The following is a 21016-nucleotide window of genomic DNA, read 5'->3' on the forward strand; positions in this document are numbered from 1 at the left end:
CAGCTCTTGTTAATGTTATTGGTCACCTTGGTACCGTGTCTTACAAGTTAAATGACCTTCTTGAGCAGCAAACATCAAAAGTGTCGACCATGGAGCTAAAAGCATCTTGTTTGAATCAGGGTAATCTCCTTGCACTTCCATGGTTCAAACAACGGTGTTGAATGGATGGACCTTAACTCGTTTAGTTTGTTCATATTAGCAACTTCTTACGTGCCAAACATACACGAGTAAACAAGGTCTCAATCAGCAGCAGTTGTTGACGTTTATCCCAAGACACCATAAGCATTACATTTTACCAAGCCTACTTGATTGAAGCTAATTTGTGGGTTGAAGTTTTAGTATGTTTTCTCATTACCTTCCGTTTTGATTCTATAAACAAGAAGGTTCATTTTAGTCCACGTGCAGACGGATTATAAGCAAAACTATTTCCAGGCTTCTCTTCTTCGACCTTCAGTATAATGCTACTAAGCTAGTCGCATTGCTTTTATTATACTTCCTCAATGGAAGGAGGCGAATAACATGGTACTTATTAAATAGAGAAAATCGCCTCAGTGACCAAAAAAAAGTTATAATATACGATTTTAACCAATTTTTTTTGGATTTGCCAAAATGACCAACAAAATCGCAACGCGAAATAAAAATCGCAACGCGATCCCCAGAATCGCAAATCAGTTTCCAAAATCGCAACGCGATTCTTGAAAATCGCAATGCGATAGTACAAATTCGCATTGCGATTTTCCAAAATCGCAACGCGAATATGAAAATCGCAACGCGAACACATAAATCGCAATGTGTATCCGTATATCGCAACGCGTATCCGTAAATCGCAATGCGTATCCGTATATCGCAACGCGTATCCGTAAATCGCAACGATAATCCGTAAATCGCAACGAGAATCTGTAAATCGCAACGATAATCCGTAAATCGCAACGAGAATCTGTAAATCGCAACGATAATCCGTAAATCGCAACGAGAATCTGTAAATCACAACACTGAAATTTTGGGTATATAACACTGAAATCATAAACTAAATCCCTAAATCGCAACTCATTCCATCTCCATCTATCACTCTCTCCGGCGACATCCGTTCCTATATCCAACGACATCCTTCCCAATCCGGCAACAGGTTTTAGTTTCGCAGCTCGTCTGTTTAGTAAATTAATTTACAACCATGAAATCATCTAATGTTGATCATGTTTGGATAGATTTGTGTTTTGGAGGGTCATGGGATAATGTTCATGGTGTTTTACAATATATGCCTTTACCCATGAATCTTCAACTAAAATTGTCTTTACAAAAGTTAACTTATGAAACTCTAATGCTACGTGTTTCAAATAAATTGAATTTAGAGCCCCTAAGTGGATTTAGGCTATCTTATCAGAGAAATGGTAAAGTTTATTTGTTAACCGACAATGAAGATGTTGAACTATTCATTGCTTACATTAGTGTTTCACAAGATGATGTTACATTGTATGTTGTTGAACCTAGAAGTAGTATTGTTGGGTCAGTAGCGGGTAGTAATCAACTAAGTTTTTCTCAAAACCCACAACCTTTCTCTAATCCAAATCCCAATCAACTTTCAGCACCAAATTCCGGTTTTCGTATTGACCAGTTAGACGATGATGAGCCAACAGAAAAAATTGTGAGTACTAGTCAGTATTCGAAATTTGCTCTTGGTCAATATCCGGACTTTGATATTGGTCAATACACGGATTTTGATGATGTTTCAGAAGAAGAAACAGACCATGTGTGTAATGATTTTAATATTGGTCAATACCCGAATTTTGATGATGAAACACCCGTTGCCGAGGAAGATGTTGTTGATGATAATGAGGAGGAAGTTACGACTGTGAATGAACATGTTGAACATCCATTCTGTAATTCATATAATCCTGAAGAAGAAAAAGAAGAAGAAAAAGTCCCCGAAGAAAAGAAAATGCCACGGGAGTATAACTGGAATATGCCAGAATTACTTCAGTTACCGGAAGAAGAGTTGGCAAAGAAAGCAGTTGATTGTTACACAAAAGTTATTCGTGTCAAGAAAGATGATTGTTTTGATACAAAGGAAGACTTGAAGATAGCTTTGTATACGAAATGTGTGGAAGATGGCTATCAACTAAAAGTTAACAAATCAAGCAAAGATCGTTTCGAAACAAGGTGTATGATTGACAAAAACTGTACGTGGCGTATGATTGCAAAGAGAATAAAAGATTGCAAAATGTTTCAAGTTAGGACTTTTATTGATAAACATACATGTTCAAGAACCCAAGTTTTTCCTCACCATAGACAGGCAAACAAAAAGGTGTTGGGTGGTTTTCTGGCTGAGTTAATGTTTTTGAATGGCAGGGTATATCGGGGACATGAAATTATGACTGACATGAATGCTCGGTTCAAGATTAGTATATCATATTCTCAAGCTTGGAGAGCCAAATGTTATGCCTTGGAATTGTTGAGGGGGTCGCCAGAAGCATCGTTTGCCCAACTGCCGGCTTATTGTCACAATTTAAAGCTGAAAAATCCTGGGTCGGTAACTCATATCAAAACAGATAGAGATGGACGCTTTGAGTTGCTGTTTATCGCCATTGGTGCTACGGTTAGTAAATCAATATAATTTTGTTGACTCATTTTTGTTAGTTACATGCATTTCACATTTAAATGATTATATTTCTTGTGTATATTATTTTGTAGATTCGTTCGTTTATTACTTGCATGCGCCCAGTTATTATAGTTGACGGAGCACATTTGAAAGGTCGATACCTTGGAGTAAACTTATTAGCAGTAGCCATGGATGCTAACAATGGGATATTGCCAATAGCTTACGGGGTTGGCAAATCTGAAACCTCTGATTCATGGACATGGTTTATGGGGCATCTTAGGGATTGCATAGGTCCTATTAGCAATCTGACAATCATATCCGATAGGGCAAACTCAATTGACAACGCTGTTAGAAGGTGTTTCCCAGATGCTTTTCATGGACTTTGTGGTGTTCATTTGTATAGAAATCTAAAATCAAGGTCTGCTGGTATAAAAAAGCACAAATGGACATACTGGAAGGCTGTAAAAGCTTATCGGGAAGTGGATTTCAATAAGCATATAAATTGTTTAAGACGTGTTTTGCCTCAGTGTGCTCAAACACTAGAAGATGTCGGGTTTGAAAGATGGTCAAGAGTACATCAACTTGGAGCAAGATATGGTTTCATGACGTCTAATAGTGCAGAATCAATCAACGCTCTAAGTCGTCATTCCCGGAAATTACCCATTACTATGTTAATGGAGTTTTTTCGAGCCTCTATTCAACAGTGGTACTACAAGAAAAGAAACCATGCAGGTATTATTTCTTTGAATTCGTAACTTATCATATTTATATATTTTACTAAGTATTGTTTATTTAAATTTACAGGAACATTGGAACATCGTGTTACACCATGGACTGAAAAAAAGATAACGAAACGTGTTGTGAAGTCAACGTCATGGAGAGTTGAACCATGTTCAAACACTTTGTTTCAAGTACTGGATAATAACTTAAATGGGCTAGTCGATCTAAATGCAAAGACGTGTAGTTGTATGAAATGGAAAACATCTGGTTATCCGTGTGGCCATGTTATAAAAGTTGCTCTTCATTTAAACCAAGATGATTCAAGCGCATACGCTATGGATTGCTACACTACAGAAGTTTATCAACAGACTTATACCGAGATTGTCTACCCTATTCCACATCCTTCTGAGTGGGACATACCAGATGACTTACAAACAGTTTTGCCACCAGCCATGGACAGAAGGCTACCTGGCCGACCAAAAAGTCACGATCGTATACCGTCTAAGGGTGAAGAGAAGAAGAGATCGACATGTAGTCGGTGCAAGGAAAGTGGTCATACAAGGTTGACATGTGGATCACCAGTGCCATCAAAATCATCTTTTCCTCTACCAAAATATGGATCCTCATCAAAATCCAAAGCTCATATGGTGTCAAGCAAAAGGCAATCATCTTTAAAATCCCAATCACAATTGGCTTCACCTTTTGGGACTGTTAACTTAGGTGATTTTTAAATGCAAACGTTGTATTATGTGGATTTTATGTGTGAACTTTTAACATTTTCAGTTGAATTAATGACTCAGTCCAACCATTTTGACTTAACCAACTCTTGTTATTCAGTTGTTATCACTTATTAGGCATGCATTTGACTATCGCAACACGGAAATTACAATCGCAACGAGAGAATCGCAATGCGAAATGAAAATCCCAACATGAAAATCGCAATGCGGAAATGAAAATCGCAATGCGAAATGAAAATCGCAATGCGAAATGAAAATCGCAACGAGAGAATCGCAATGCGAAATGAAAATCGCAATGCGAAATGAAAATCGCAACGAGAGAATCGCAATGCGGAAATGAAAATCGCAATGCGAAATGAAAATCGCATTGCGATTCTCTCGTTGCGATTTTCATTTCCGCATTGCGATTTTCATTTCGCATTGCGATTCTCTCGTTGCGATTTTCATTTCGCATTGCGATTTTCATTTCGCATTGCGATAGTCATTTTTGCCTTCAACATAATGCAGATTGAAATCAACAAAATCAACCATTACATTTCAATCAATTAAACAAGCACAAATAAGAATTATGTTCGCATCAATTACACAAATCAACTTTTACAAATCATCTTTTACAAATCAATTAAACAATCAAAAAATAAGCAATAATTCTTATTTCCGATCATATACTATTGAATCAACTTTTACAAATCAATTAAACAATCAAAAAACAATCAATTAAACTATTGAATCAACTTTTGCAGCTCGACATCATTTTCACGCAGTTCACTTCTGAGATTAACCTGCAGAAACCAAACATTTGTTCAAACAACACTTTCTACACATCTAAAACCTACAAACAGCAAATTATTGAATTCTAGGTACTTAATCAAACATTTTCAAACCAAAAGTATATAAACTTACCAATTGTTTATGGACATTTTTATAATGCGGATGCAGGTAGGCAGCGTCTCGTATATATCGATTTAGCCATATAATGCCGAAACCACAAGCCTACTGCAGCTTTATCTCTATCGGTGGGAGGTAGATACTTGATGCTTCCCGTCGTCAAACGCTCCAACGCCAAGCATACGAGAGGACCACAATCTCCTATGGCTCCGCTCGTTTGTTGTGGCGCGGTCTCGTCTCTAATAACTGTAATATTGAGCTTCTTTGGCTTCTTGTTTCCAGAACGAGTCCAATAATTGATCGCATCCAAGAATTTAGCCAAATGAGAGCTCCATCCCTTAATAACATCTCTTAAATCAGCCAATGATATGTAATTTATCATGCTGTCATACACTATTGTCTTAAGGGATGGGAGCTGAAGCTCGACGAGAATCCATTGTTTACGTTCCAAAACAGGGATAAACACCTGCAATCATAAGTAATAATTCATTCATTTGCGCACTTATTTCATAAAACCTTTAAACTCAATCTAAAATAAATACTAACCTTATCGACCTCCCACCATGCAGGATAAAGTTTAGCTTGTCCATTGCCCAAATCAAATGATTCATCTCGTGCATTCTTCAAGTGAACGGCGTGAAAAGACGTCGGCATAATTGTATATCGTATATTTTTTTTTCTTAAGTTTTCTTATTATTAGAAGACGTGTCACCCACGCATCGATATGCTGTTTTACAAAAAAAGACATATATTAGTGACTTACATAAATTTAAAAAAAAAATTAATCAAATTGAAATATAAGAAAAATATAAGACTTACCCCCCATCGAAATAGCCATTGTCTTCGACCCCTAATAATACGCCCCACCAAGACCGATCAAGCAACAAATAGATATCATCGGTGAGCTTGCATATGTCAGTGAAACACCCCTGGCTCTGCTCATGTAGATAAAAATCAACAACGGTCTTAGCCCAAAGGGTGTTATCCAGAATTGTGTCCGGTAGTTGTTCCCTCTCCTCTTCAGATACCGGTATGGTACTGGCCGGTAACTCATACGAGAGCCAACTTGAATCCATCATGTCCGGCACGTCAGAGGGTTTCTCAAGAAGCCTACATATGACGCCATGTGAATCGGGCTCTTGAATGGTGGGAGGGACCTCTTCAATGATGACAGTGGCCTCTTGAACGGTGGGAGGGGACTCTCGAGGAATGATAGGGGGGGCCTCTTCAACGATAGGAGTGGACTCTTGAGGGATGACAGGCGAGTCGGGCTTCTTCTTGCGGTGTCTTCGCACTATTGGGGTGTACGGAGACTTAATAGCACGAGCACGCTGTCTGATGCGTGAACTCCATCGTGCAAGCATAACCCGACGTAAAGCATCCACTCTATCGGGCCGCTAAATAATTAAATACAAAAATCAGTAAATAAACAGACATGATATTTAAACAGTGAAAACAAAGACAAATATGTTTCAAACTTGCATTGTATTCACCCAAGTCATTATTCTATCATAGTTCACAAAATGCATCAGATAACAAAGAAAAATATGTTTCAAACTAATACCCTGAAGTTAGTATTTGTCTTTGTTTTGTCTATTGGTTGAAGTAATGCAATCCATTCAAGTTTCAATTTGCAGAAGAAGAAATAGTTTACTTTCGCAACACGAAACTTAAAATCGCAACGCGAAACCAAAATCGCAACGCGAAATGAAAATCGCAACGACAGAATCGCAATGCGAAATGAAAATCGCAACGAAAGAATCGCAACGCGAAATGAAAATCGCAATGCGATTTTGGTTTCGCGTTGCGATCTTATCGTTGCGATTTTGGTTTCGCGTTGCGATTCTGTCGTTGCGATTTTCATTTCGCGTTGCGATTTTGGTTTCGCGTTGCGATTTTAAGTTTCGTGTTGCGAAAGTAAACTATTTCTTCTTCTGCAAATTGAAACTTGAATGGATAAATTTACTTTCAACCAAAAGACAAAACAAAGACAAATACTATTTCACAGTGTTAAAGAATACACAGTTTAGCAGAATTGGCAGCAACCGAACAAATTTACTTTCAACCAAAAGACAAAACAAAGACAAATACTATTTCACAGTGTTAAAGAATACACAGTTTAGCAGAATTGGCAGCAACCGAACAAATTTACTTTCAACCAAAAGACAAAACAAAGACAAATACTATTTCACAGTGTTATAGAATACACAGTTTAGCAGAATTGGCAGCAACCGAACAAATTTACTTTCAACCAAAAGACAAAACAAAGACAAATACTATTTCACAGTGTTAAAGAATACACAGTTTAGCAGAATTGGCAGCAACCGAACAAATTTACTTTCAACCAAAAGACAAAACAAAGACAAATACTATTTCACAGTGTTTAAGAATACACAGTTTAGCAGAATTGGCAGCAACCGAATAAATTTACTAAGCAATCTAAGTGAAATGGCTAATCTAAGTGAAATTACGAGTAAATTTATCATTAAGTTAAATATGGAAAATCTTAAACTTACCTCGTTGCGTAGAGTATGAACCTCATTCTGCAACGATACTATCATCTCACGTAGAGCGGCAACCTCACCACGTAAAGTTGACACCTCCACACGCCATGCACCATCGTTATCGCGTAGAGTACCGATCTCCTCACGCAAGGCATTGACCTCATCACGTAACTCCCTTGACTCATCCCGTTGAGGTGGAGGTGGAGAACAGGGAGATAGGAGTCGTGGCATCTTTGCCGGTCGCCTATCATGAGGTGATGGTGGAGAAGAGGCTCGATGATGTGACGGGATAGGTGATGGCTCTCGTTCTAGAGGTGTATAGTCGGGTCGATCGGGTGATGGCTCTAGGTGAGGTGATGGCTCTCGAATTGGAGGAAGTGGATGCTGCTCATCATCCGTGCCATCAAAAAAATTCTGACTAGCTTGCCACCAATAAGTGGCAAGCTCTTCCTCCGTGGGTGTCAGTCTTTGTAATGGAATGTTAGCCTCCTAAAATATAAAAACTCAAACAAAGTTAAACGTCTACTATTAATAACTTGTTTATATATTATATGAAAGTATTTGTGTTAACTTACATTATTTATTGTGGCATATGGTATTAAGTCTTCCCAATCCAACAGAGTTTTCCTCTTCCAGGAAATAGCCCTGGGAATATCATTTGACGTTTTTATTGCATATGTACGCATGCTGGGGAAAGCCTCGAATATCCAAATCTACAAACAATATAATAACAAAATTAGTAATTGTTAAATAATTAATTATAATTTTAGAAACATTATATAGCCTTAAAGGCCCAAACAAAGCCTGACAAAGTGTATTTGGACCCATCGCCCCGCAAACTTTTGCGGTCATCAAAGGCAGACGACAACTTAGTCTAGGTAGCTTTCCATATATACGAACCCCACGGAAACAGATTCCATGCATTCAGGTCCTCTACCAATATTATTAGCTCCCGATGAATAGGTTGTCTGGCCTCTCTGCCTAAAAAGCCGGCATACACAAGTAGTAGAAGGCATACTCGGACAACATCGACGTCATCCATCCGAGTGAAACCAGCTTTCTTATTAAACAATTTCTTCAGGTCGTCGACATGTAGGTTCGGCTTCTCCATTGACTCATCCGGAAAAACCCGGGATAACCATGATGGGCGGGCGATATGACGAGTGTACCGGCCTACATCATCGTGTCCGAATCGTAGACCAGTGATTAAGCAGAACTCCTTCCGCCCAAAACAAGTATACGCTGGTGGAAAATGAAACCATATCTCTTCCTCACCACGTTGTATACTGTCGGGTAGATTTGATGTCATGGTCTGAAGCCACAAATGGGTCAAATTAGCATCTCCACCCGGATGCTGTACTCTCAGCCATGGCCCGAAGCAGGTTTCCTCAAACAATTGTCTTTGAGCAGGTGAAAGCTTCTTTGCAATTGTAGTGGCCAGGCTGACTTTATTTCTCAAGGTCAATTGAGCCGAAAAAAATTTCTACAAAAACAATAAACATACCAAGTTAGATATACCAAAAACTACACTGTGAAGATATACCAAAAACAATAAACATAAAAAGTAGTAGTTTATTCTTGAAACTAAAATTTGCAACACTGTTTTGTCTTTTGGTTGAAATGAAAATCGCAACGAGAGAATCGCAACGCGAGATGACAATCGCAACGAGAGAATCGCAACGCGAAATGAAAATCGCAACGAGAGAATCGCAACGCGAAATGAAAATCGCAATGCGATTTTGGTTTCGCGTTGCGATTCTGTCGTTGCGATTTTCATTTCGCGTTGCGATTCTCTCGTTGCGACAGTCATTCTCTCGTTGCGATTTTCATTTATCTCGTTGCGACTCTTCTGCAAATTGAAACTTGAATGGATTGCATTACTTCAACCAAAAGACAGAACAAAGACAAAGACAAATACTAACTTGAAAATCGGAACGAGAGAATAGCAACGCGAAATGAAAATCGCAACGACAGAATCGTAACGCGAAATGAAATCTAAGTGAAATGGTTAATCTATTATTGAAATGACCAGTAAACTTATCATCAGTTTCAATATGAAAAACCTACAATAATGCAAACATTTCAAAATAAAAATAATTAAAAAAACTAACCCTCGGAGGTTGATTTTCCATTTCTGAATATTGTGAGAGATTTCTGACCGTGAATGGTTGTGAGGGATTTCGCCGGAGATGGGGACGGAAATCTTCGGAGATGGGGACGGATTTCTTCGCCGTAGAGAGTGAGAGATGGAGATGGGACTGAGTTGTGATTTTAGGTTTTAGGTTATGAGTTGCGATTACGGGATTTTGTCTTAATATTCTTTTTGTAATTTGAAAATAAAATACGCGTAGCGATTATAATGGCGCTTTAAATATCGCGTTGCGATTTACGGATACGCGTTGCGATTTTATGTATTATCGTTGCGATTTACGGATACGCGTTGCGATATACGGATACGCATTGCGATTTACCCATACGCGTTGCGATTTACGGATACACGTTGCGATTTACGGATACGCGTTGCGATTTATGTGTTCGCGTTGCGATTTTCATATTCGCGTTGCGATTTTGGAAAATCGCAATGCGAATTTGTACTATCGCATTGCGATTTTCAAGAATCGCGTTGCGATTTTGGAAACTGATTTGCGATTCTGGGGATCGCGTTGCGATTTTTATTTCGCGTTGCGATTTTGTTGGTCATTTTGGCAAATCCAAAAAAAGTTGGTTAAAATCGTATATTATAACTTTTTTTTGGTCACTGAGGCGATTTTCTCTATTAAATATGGTATGTAGATAGCCCAGAACCAAAATCTTTTTCGTGGTACTTGGCCTCGGGAACCAAGCCTACTTAGAAAGGGACTTCAGAAACCGTGGCAAGGTTAGTCTGGAACTATTTGATGTAGTACGGATAATTGTATTTTCCTTTCAATGCAGTTATTCTAGTGTTGTGCTGACTGCTGAGAGCTAGAAGTTTTGGAAAAATGTAACACCCTCAACCCTCAACCCGTATCTGACCCGGATATAAGTATGAGGTGTCACATTGACTATTCAAACTTTAAACCTTTGACGAAAATCAATGAAATTTAAAACTTTTATTAAAATAATATTATTACTATACGCGAGTTAACCAAAACAAGACAAAACTGATCAGAGCATTTGTAACTAACACTTTTCTTACATGCCAACACACTATACACTATCAAAATACATACTTTAACAGTTATTTCTGATCTGATCTTTTAGCAGTGCTGTTGTTCTTGTCACTTCTATTTCTGTTCCTCCCGATTCTTGATACCTACGTGTAAATCACTTACACGCTAAGTCACAGACTTAGTGAGGCAATAAACATATAATGTAACTTTAACTAGTAATCATACATAAACAATTACTACCATCATTTCACACAACTCATATACTTTTACATGTAACAGGTACATACATATATATATCATTATCATTCATATCTCTTATCACTATTCTTGATTCCTTTTATCATATAATCTTATAATTATCATTTGTACCATTATATATATATATCACACATAACATTTCACAAGGAAACAAACATATCATCATATCCAGTTTATTAATATTATCTCTTTATTAGCCCATGGTACACATGTGAGAACTTTAGATACATGAGTCTATTGAGGTTGTGCACCACTGTGTTGTTACCACAGCTCATATAAATGTCCCGAATGACCTATCCAGAGGTCACAAAGACCCCGATAACTATCCAGAGGTCATAAAGAACCTCGGCAACTGTCCATAGGTCCTAAAGAACCTAGGTAAACTGTCCATATGTTCCGTAGAACATAGGTAAACCCTCGACTCTTGGCATGCCAACTATACCCATAGCTCTCATATCACATAACATGGGCATTATCATCTATAACATTTCATATCACTTGTTCTTTCTCTTCTATCACACACCACATGTATGTGTAATCATATATTTCATATCATATCACATGTATCACATGTTGCATATTCATGTAATCATATAGATCATGTCATATAGCTTATATCATTTCTCATATTCCTATATATATATAGTTCACTTTCACATATTACATTTTCCTTTTCTCCTATTTTTCATATCATGTTTCTTATAACCACATATGTCTGTCTTATCTCATATCCTATAATTCTTTAGCTTATATCTTATATCACATGTTTACATCATATAACTTATGTAATTATATATACTATTTATATTAGTTCACATAGCTTCTTTCACTAACATGTATTCACATAGCTCATATCTTATACTTTGTTTTCTCATGTTCACATATAACATGTCATATGGCTCATATCTTTCTCATGCAGTCATATAGTTCAGTTTCTCATATGTTCATTCACTTAATATCTTATGTTATCATTTAGATCAACCCTACTTAGCTTATCTCACTTTTCATTTATTCACTTAAATCTAATTCATATAATTGATACCTTATCATCATACCATTACCTATACTTGTTGCACATAAAATCATATGTAACACCTATGACTATATTCATGCATAAATAATAATCATATCACCCATATTAACATTCATAAAATCATGTAATCAAATATTGGGAGTAGACTCATCGTGAGTCTTTTCCCCACACATCTTATACTAATGCATATGCACTCACTTTGGCCTCAATAAGTTCCCATCCACTTTTATGTTTTTCTCTCTTTCGATCAAATCTTCACTTGATAATCGACTCGGAACTTGTTCGTGTTTGATATCTACATAATTATACATTGATACATATCAATATTCTAATTGATATATTCTAAACCATCACTTCTTAGGCTAAAAAGAAAGCTATTTTCAACTTTTAATGAAAGCATGCATCGATGCACTACACTATGTATCGATACATCCCTGGACAGGTACATCGATGTACTATACATGCATCGGTGCATAAATCCTATTCGATGTCTTTATTTTAAGCAGGTGCATCGATGCACTCCTTATGCATCGATGCACTAATTGTATTCAATGTTCATTTATTTGAGATTGCATCGATGCACACAACACAGAAATAATACTTTGAGCACGAAAATCCCTTCTTTATTCTCTCAACTCTTCATATTTCATCCCTTTTTCTATTCTTAACTTACATATACATGTTTAAATTCATTTATATTCATTTATTTCATCTTGAACCTTAATATCCTCTCTTCTTTATTCATTTCAAGAATCATACCAGATTTTCAACATGTTTTAAAACTCATTTTATCACTTAATATCTCTTAATTTAACCATTGACAAGTCAAATTCAACTTCAAAATCTATTAACTCCTTCTATTTCACTAATTCACTTAAAAACTCTTCATATTTAATCATTCATAACTCATCTATTTTGAAGTTTCAACATACTTTAATCTCTATATAATCTTTCTTAGCACCCCAAGAATCAAAACTAAGGTTAAAACTCAAGAATTAACCAACTGAAATTAAGCTTACCTTTGCCATGGAGCTTACGAGAAGAGAAGATGAAGGAGACAACCCAAGCTCTAGATTTTTCTTTTAATTTCTCACTATTTCCACGTGTTTAATAAGCTCAAAAGAAAGATAAAAATCTTTATGGTCAAATGACCATTTTTCCCTTTATTTCCTTTAATAATTACAAAATAACCTTCATCATATTTCCAATAAATCATTGAACTTTTCAATTATCCTACTTTAATCACCAATTTCTGAAACTTTACAATTTGGTCACTAACTCGATATTGAGGATGTTACAACTTTTTCCATGCAACAACAAAATCTCAAAATCTTTGGGCCATGCTTCTGAAGTTTTCCAGCTATTTGGTATGCTTAATTATTACAAAAATAGCTCACATATTGATGTATACATTAAAGGGATGACAATTGACAGGACTCATATTTCGACTGTAATTCCTGTAGATAATGGATATGATACAAGGACAAAGTCTTCGGCATCTCCTTTTCCTGTTTCTACTGCACTTGTTCCGACGTTGTGTATCATGCACAGGGTAAGGTTCAAATAGACAAGAGCACATACATGCTCGACACCCTGATACAGAATCTTTGTTACATTTCAATGCTGATGAAAAGCCCTATTTTTTGTAGGAATCGGAGGGATCGAAACCAATGATGGGTTTTGGGTCATTTGATAACCAAAAGCATCCGATTATTCGTGCACCTGTTAGGAGAAAAAGCTTGCTCTCAGTTTTCTTTGTCAAACCGAAAGCAATGAAGCTCAAAGCTGGATATGTTGTATGAATCTCCATTAGAGCAACCTGCCGCCATGAAAATCACTCGTTACTGTAGATGTAATTGTATGCGTTTTCTTCCCTCGCTGTGTGTTTCATTCACTAGTTAAGTAAGAAATGTGTATAAAATAGCCAATAATAAAGATGAGTTACATTTTTCATGCTCATGAATAATTGTATAGTTTGATCATTATTTTCAAGTCGAATGCTCATTCTTAAATTTACCTAGAAATTTCGTAATTTTTATAACAATATCCATATCAACTTAGAACTAAGTTAACCCTCAGCCATGAGTATTAACAGCTTCCCACAACAAATTCTTTGGAACATGGTTGGTCAGGTCCCTAGCTTCCATGGCAGCAGTCCTTAGTGTTAGATTTGTCTAGAAATTAAGTTGACAAGTTGGAAATTTCATCTTGGTTGGTGGCCAACTTATTGGAAATTTCATCTTGGTTGGTGGCCAAACTTTGAACATGTGAATTTCATATTTGGTGGCTAACTTGTACACATTGGAAGATTCTTTGGTAGGTGGCCAAACTTTGAACATATTGTTCTTAAAACTCAACTATAAATAGGCCTAAGTATGTCCATTAGAAATCATCCCAAAAACAAGTTCTCTCTTCCTCTTGTATTCTTCATTCTCCCACATTGGGAATTCTAAAGAATTCCATTTGTTGTAATATTGGTGATATAGTGAAGTTATCATCCGGTGTGGTGCCCGAGGAGTAGACGATATTCTCGTCGAACCTCGTAAATTTGGTGTGTTCTCTCCTTTATTGTTTTTATTCGGTTCTTTTCCATTGTGTTTCAATATTCAATAGTTTGACAGGTTTATCCGTTGTGCAACCTTTGGTGGTTTTAATCTTGACATTTTAGGTTAATTTTAAAACTACGTTCGTGTGGGAAATAACCCGTTTTCCCTCAATAATTGATATCAGAGCTTCGGTTGAGGTTATCCTGGTGGTTTCGTTGTTGAAAAGATACAGTTCGTGATATTGAATATTGTTCGTTAGAATTAAAATGCCAAAATACGGATCAATTGAGACATCAAGCTCTTCATCTGGACCGGCGAGGAGGGTGATGTCAAATGCAAATTTCTCAGTGGAGTTGTTCGATGGATCCGGTCATTTTGGCATGTGGCAAGGCGAGGTGTTAGACGCTTTATTCCAACAAGGTCTAGACATCATCATTGAGTAAGAAAAGCCCGAATATATAGAGGAGAAAGAATGGGGAATAATCAATCGTTTGGTGTGCAACACGATTCGATCTTGTCTTTCCAAAGAGCATAAGTATGGCTACAAGAACGAGACTTCTGCAAGTAAGATGTGGAAAGCTTTGGAGGAAAAATTCATGAAGAAAAGCTCTCAGAATCGTCTCCATATGAAGAAAAGATTATTCAGATTTGATTATCAACCAGACACCAGTATGAATGAACACATCATTGCGTTCAATGAGCTAGTGGAAGACTTATTGGGCATGGATGAAACCTTCAAAGATGAAGATTTGGCTTTGATGTTGTTGTCATCTCTTCTAGATGAATTTGAGCACCTTGAGACAACGTTACTTCATGGTAAGGATAATGTTACCCTTAAAGATATAACTGTTGCTTTGTATAGTTATGAACTCAGGAAGAAAACCAAGAAGGAGAGCAAGTACGAAGGAGCGGAGGCCATAGTGGCAAGAGGTCGCTTGAAAAGTCAAAAGCCAAAGTGGAGAGGGAGATCAAATTCGAAGTCCAGACTGGGAAAAGATGAATGTGCCTTTTGTCTTGAGAAAGGCCATTGGAAGAAAGATTGTCCGAAGCTGAAGAAAAAAGGAAAAGCTGCTCCAGATGTATGTGTTGTAGAGCATGATGCACATGACTCTGACATATCATTGGTTACTTCATTAACAACATTCCATTCCGATGAGTGGATATTAGATTCGGATTGTACCTATCATATGTCCCCTAATCGGGAGTGATTCTCCGATTTAGTGGAACTAAATGCAGGAGTTGTTTATATGGGCAATGACAATGCCTGTAAAACTGTTGGGATAGGTTCAATTCGATTGAAGAATCAAGATGGATCAACCAAAGTTCTGACGGATGTCCGATACGTGCCCAGTTTGAAGAAAAATCCCATCTCGTTGGGAGCCTTGGAATCCAAAGGCTCAGTAGTCACTATGAGAGATGGAGTTTGAAAAGTCACATATAGCGCACTTGTGATGATGAAGGGCATCAGGAAAAATAATTTGTATTACTACCAAGGTAGTACAATTATTGGAGCAGTTGCAGCAGCTTCCGGAGGTGATGATTTGGACGTAGCCCAGTTGTGGCATATGCGGTTGGGACATACTGGATATAAATCCTTGCAAATTATGGCAAATAATGGATTGTTGAAAGGTGCAAAGGCTTGCAAATTGAAATTTTGTGAGCATTGTGTTCTGGGAAAGCAGAAGAGAGTGAAGTTTGGCACCACTATACATAATATAAAAGGTATTGTAGATTATATTAACTCAGATGTATGGGTCCTTCAAAGACATCGTCTTTGGGAGGAAACCATTATTTTGTAACTTTTGTAGATGACTTTTCCAGAAGAGTTTGGGTGTATCCGATGAAGTCTAAAGATGAAGTGCTTCAAATTTTCCTGAAATGGAAAAATATGATCGAGAACCAGACTGGTAGAAAGATGAAACGTCTTAGGACGGACGGACAATGGTGGGGAATATAAAAGTGACCCATTCTTTGACGTTTGCCATGAGTATGGTATTGTTCGACACTTCACTGTTAGACATACACCACAACAGAATAGGGTAGCAGAGCGTATGAATCGAACACTATTGGAGAAAGTTCGATGTATGTCGTCTCCAAGTGATAGGGATATGTTGGACATGGAGTGAAGGGATTCTGCCTTTGGTGTTTAGACACCAAGAAGATAATTTGTAGCAGAGATGTTACCTTTGATGAATCTGCACTAGTAAAGAAGGTAACAAGTGAAGCTGTCCAGACAAGTAGTACTCCGCAGCAGGTGGAGCATACTCCAAAACAGGTGGAGTTTCAGTAGACCATGATCCCAGAAGTTGATGCAGCTGATTCTTCAACTCCAATAGAAGAATCAGAAGATGAAGAGGTTCAAACCCAAGAACCATTGGAGACACCAGAACCACTTGCAGTTATAAGGCCAAGGAGAGAAATTCGTAGACCTGCTCGATTTGTTGATATGGTGGCCTATGCTCTTCCAGTTGTTGATGATGATATCCCTATCACTTACCAAGAAGCAATACAAAACTTGGAAAGTGGTAAGTGGAAAAGTGTCATGGATGAAGAAATGCAATCTCTCCAAAAGAACAACACTTGAAAACTGGCACAATTACCGAAAGGTAAAAGGGCCATTGGATGCAAGTGGGTATTTGTAAAGAAAGATGGATCTCATAGTAAGAAAGATGTTCGCTACAAGGCACGGTTGGTAGCTAAAGTCTACGCTCAAAAGGAGGAAATCAACTACAATGAAGTATTTTCCCTTGTTGTGAAAGCATTCCTCCATTAGAATATTGTTGGCCTTGGTAGCACAGTTGAATTTGGAGCTAGCTCAACTTGATGTAAAGACGGCTTTCTTGCATGGTGATTTAGAAGAGGATATCTATATGACTCAACCAGAAGGATACAAAGATGGTGGTTGTGAGAAATGGGTTTGTAAGCTGAACAAATCGCTATATGGATTGAAGCAATCTCCGAGGCAGTGGTACAAGCGATTTGATAGCTTTATGAGGAGGCAAAAGTATACTAGAAACAAATATGATCATTGCGTGTATTTGCAAAAGGTCAAAGATGTATCTTTCATTTATCTTCTCTTGTACGTTGACGATATGTTGATCGCTTCGAAGAGTCAAAAGGAGATAGACAAATTAAAGGCTCATTTAAATCAAGAGTTTGAGATGAAAGATCTAGGTGAGGCCAAGAAGATTCTTGGTATGGAGATAAGCAGAGACAGACAGAGAGGGAAGCTTTGTTTAACACAGAAGCAGTATCTGAGAAAGGTATTACAATGTTTTGGCATGAATGAAAATACCAAACAAGCAAGTATCCCATTGGCTTCTCATTTGAAACTTAGTTCTCAATTATCTCCTAAAACTAACGAAGAGCGAGTGTATATGGCAAAAGTTCCATATGCTAATGCAGTTGGGAGCTTGATGTATGCAATGGTGTGTACGCGTCCTGACATTTCACAAGCAGTTAGAGTTGTGAGCAGGTACATGCATGATCCTGGAGAAGGACATTGGCAAGCTGTGAAATGGATTCAACGGTATCTCCAACAAACCGTGGATGTTGGTTTAGTTTTTGAACAGGATGAAGCACTTGGTCAGTGTGTGGTTGGATATGCTGATTCCGATTATGCTGGTGATTTGGATAAGCGTCGATCAACTACTGGGTATTTGTTTACTCTTGCTAAAGCCCCAGTAAGTTGGAAGTCTACATTGCAATCTACGGTGACCTTGTCTACTACAGAGGCATAATACATGGGAGTTTCAGAGGCTGTAAAGGAAGCAATTTGGCTTAACGGGTTGATGGAAGACTTGAGAGTTGTTCAAAGTCACATTAGTCTTTATTGTGACAGTCAGAGCGTTATTAACTTAGCGAAAAATCAAGTCTACCATTCAAGGACTAAGCATATCGACGTGAGGTATCACTTTGTTCGGGAGATCTTTGAAGAATGAAAGATTATACTTCAGAAAATTGCGATATCAAAAAATCCTGCAGATATGATGACCATGGTGGTAACAGTAATCAAGTTCAATCATTGTTTGAACTTGATTAACATCCTGAAAGTATGAACACCTTCGGGTGTGTGGCGCTTGTGAGCGCAATTAGAGGCACTACAAATTTGGGGAGTTGAAGAAGTTGAGTAGGCTTGGTAATTTCAAGCCAATGTGGAGATTTGTTAGATTTATCTAGAAATTAAGTTGACAAGTTGGAAATTTCATCTTGGTTGGTGGCCAACTATTAGAAATTTCATCGTGGTTGGTGGTCAAACTTTGAACATGTGAATTTCATATTTGGTAGCTAACTTGTACACATTAAAAAATTCTTTGGTAGGTGGCCAAACTTTGAACATATTGCTCTTAAAACTCAACTATAAATAGACCTAAATATTTCTATTAAAAATCATCCCAAAAACAAGTTCTCTCTTCCTCTTGTATTCTTAATTCTCCCACTTTGAAAATTCTAAAGAATTCCTTTTGTTGTAATATTAGCGATATAATAAAGTTATCATCTGGTGTTGTGCCCGAGGAATAGACGATATTCTCGTCGAAACTCGTAAATTTGATATGTTCTATCCTTTATGATTTTTATTCGATTTTTTTTATTGTGTTTCAATATTCAATAGTTTAATATGTTTATCTGCTGTGTAACCTTTGGTGGTTTTAATCTTGATATTTTAGGTCGATTTTAAAACTACGTTCGTGTGGAAAATAACCCGTTTTCCCAACACTTAGTGTCCTGATCGTTATTCGATTCGCTTCCCTGAAAGAAAGACTCTTGTAAGGCAAATTGTGTTTAATGCAAAGATCCCTCACCAATGGAGAAATCTTCCTCAGATGAGGAACAAATGGTGCTCTAACTGGAACTGCAATCCACCAAAGAACCAATCCATCCATAGAGAGCATTCAATATCCAATGTCCCATTTGTTTGCTTCTCGAACCAACTGTTTCCGTTTGGCGGCCCGACGTATACGTTTGTAGAGAAATGGTTCAGACAGAACTGAACATGTTGAATCGATGTAACTGCAAAGCTTGCAAGAACAAACATGAATCTTTCAGGCCAGTTTGGTAGACGTGAGATCAGGAGAGGGAACCAAGTCCAAAACACATGTATTCCCATTACATTCAATGTTCTATCCGGGACTTTCCGGTTTGAAAACAATAGAAACAACGTTTGTACGTACAAATTGACCCTTGCCACACACATGACGGGATAAAACGTCCAATGCTGGTAACTGATGAGAAACCTTGCGAAACGATTGAAGTTCAACTTCCGTCCGTAAAACGAAGACGTTAACGAATCGAATAAACGTGAAGATGTGTTGGAGATCGGGGTCGTAATCCAGGCAGTTGCAGGCAATATGGTGAGCATTATAAGTCCATTTCCACCAAGCAATACTGATTCCCGTTAAGCAATTCCCGGTTACAAACCGAACCAGCTTATTGTACCCACGGCCAGCCATTACCTGGTAATGGCCTGAATCGTGACCGACGTAGGCGCTTTGCATCCAAAGCATACCCAATAGCATGGCCGAACTCAGATGAGCCCACACGTTGTGGCAACTCAAAACACCGTAAAGAACAACAAGAAACATGATGGCTACTGATGTCAATGAACAAAGGGCTGTATGTCCTTTCATTTCGAACATACCGGATTTGGAAAACTCGTGAACAATCCTTCTGTAATCCTTGGAAACTTCTGAGACCTGGAAATCTTTGAGATGATACCCGGTGAAGAACTTGGGAAGATATTGCCAAGCAGTTCCCGTGTGATACGCAATAAAATAATCGGTAACATCTTGGCCGGCTAGATTCAAGAGCGGGATTTCGCCACCCGGATGCTCCTTGGCCCAATCTGAAACATTGTAAACTTTATCATTCACGCATATCCATATATCTCCAGGCTTGTTGTGTGCTTTTAACTCTTGAGCAGTAATGTATTTTTTATCACTCTCCATTAAAGCCTTGGGCGAGACTTTCAGCTCTAATATACTATAAATATAAGATGTCTGGCTGATACTTTCGTCTTCCCGCTGAAGTCTTTTTCTTTTTTTTATTCTCAATGACAAACTAGTGGTGTAATACTATGTTTATTCCGTTCATTGTTAGCTTACCTCGCACTCGAAATTAAGATGTAATGAGTCACATGTGGAGGTGAGATCCATTACTCTTCTTTTACCAGGATCGTGCACGTGAACAGCGCAATATATAAAAGGTGTTAAGATTGATTTTAACATCAGGGACACGTGGTTAAGCAAGAGCCATTAGGTGCAATGCATTCGATATACCCTGACACGTTAAAAGATGCCGCGTCGGCAATTGTTACGAATGGCTATGATGGAGTGGGGACATGGAGTTACTGTGGACCGCGTCGCAGAGATATTCACATACATACGTGTACGGTTGTTTGATGTGAAAGTAAAGGACAGGGTTGTAAAAGAAACGTGTTAGATAGAGAATTATTTGAGATTGATTTAATCAAAATTTGATAAAACTTTACTTGGGCTTGAACTGACTCGTTTACAGTCCTAAGTAGAAACGAGTTCCCATAAAAAAAAGTAATATATATTTACTTTAGTCAAAAAAGCAAAGATA

At 37.7% G+C, this 21016-nt stretch overlaps 1 pseudogene; it reads right to left on the reverse strand.

Annotated features, from left to right (window-relative positions):
- Positions 1–13955: 13955 nt before the first annotated feature.
- On the reverse strand, positions 13956–20386 carry LOC120127243 (annotated as a pseudogene).
- Between the last annotated feature and the right edge of the window lie 630 nt (positions 20387–21016).

This window comes from Hibiscus syriacus, unplaced genomic scaffold (assembly GCF_006381635.1).
Source record: "Hibiscus syriacus cultivar Baekdansim isolate YM2019G1 unplaced genomic scaffold, ASM638163v2 tig00110467_pilon, whole genome shotgun sequence".
NCBI classification, from domain to species: Eukaryota; Viridiplantae; Streptophyta; class Magnoliopsida; order Malvales; family Malvaceae; genus Hibiscus; species Hibiscus syriacus.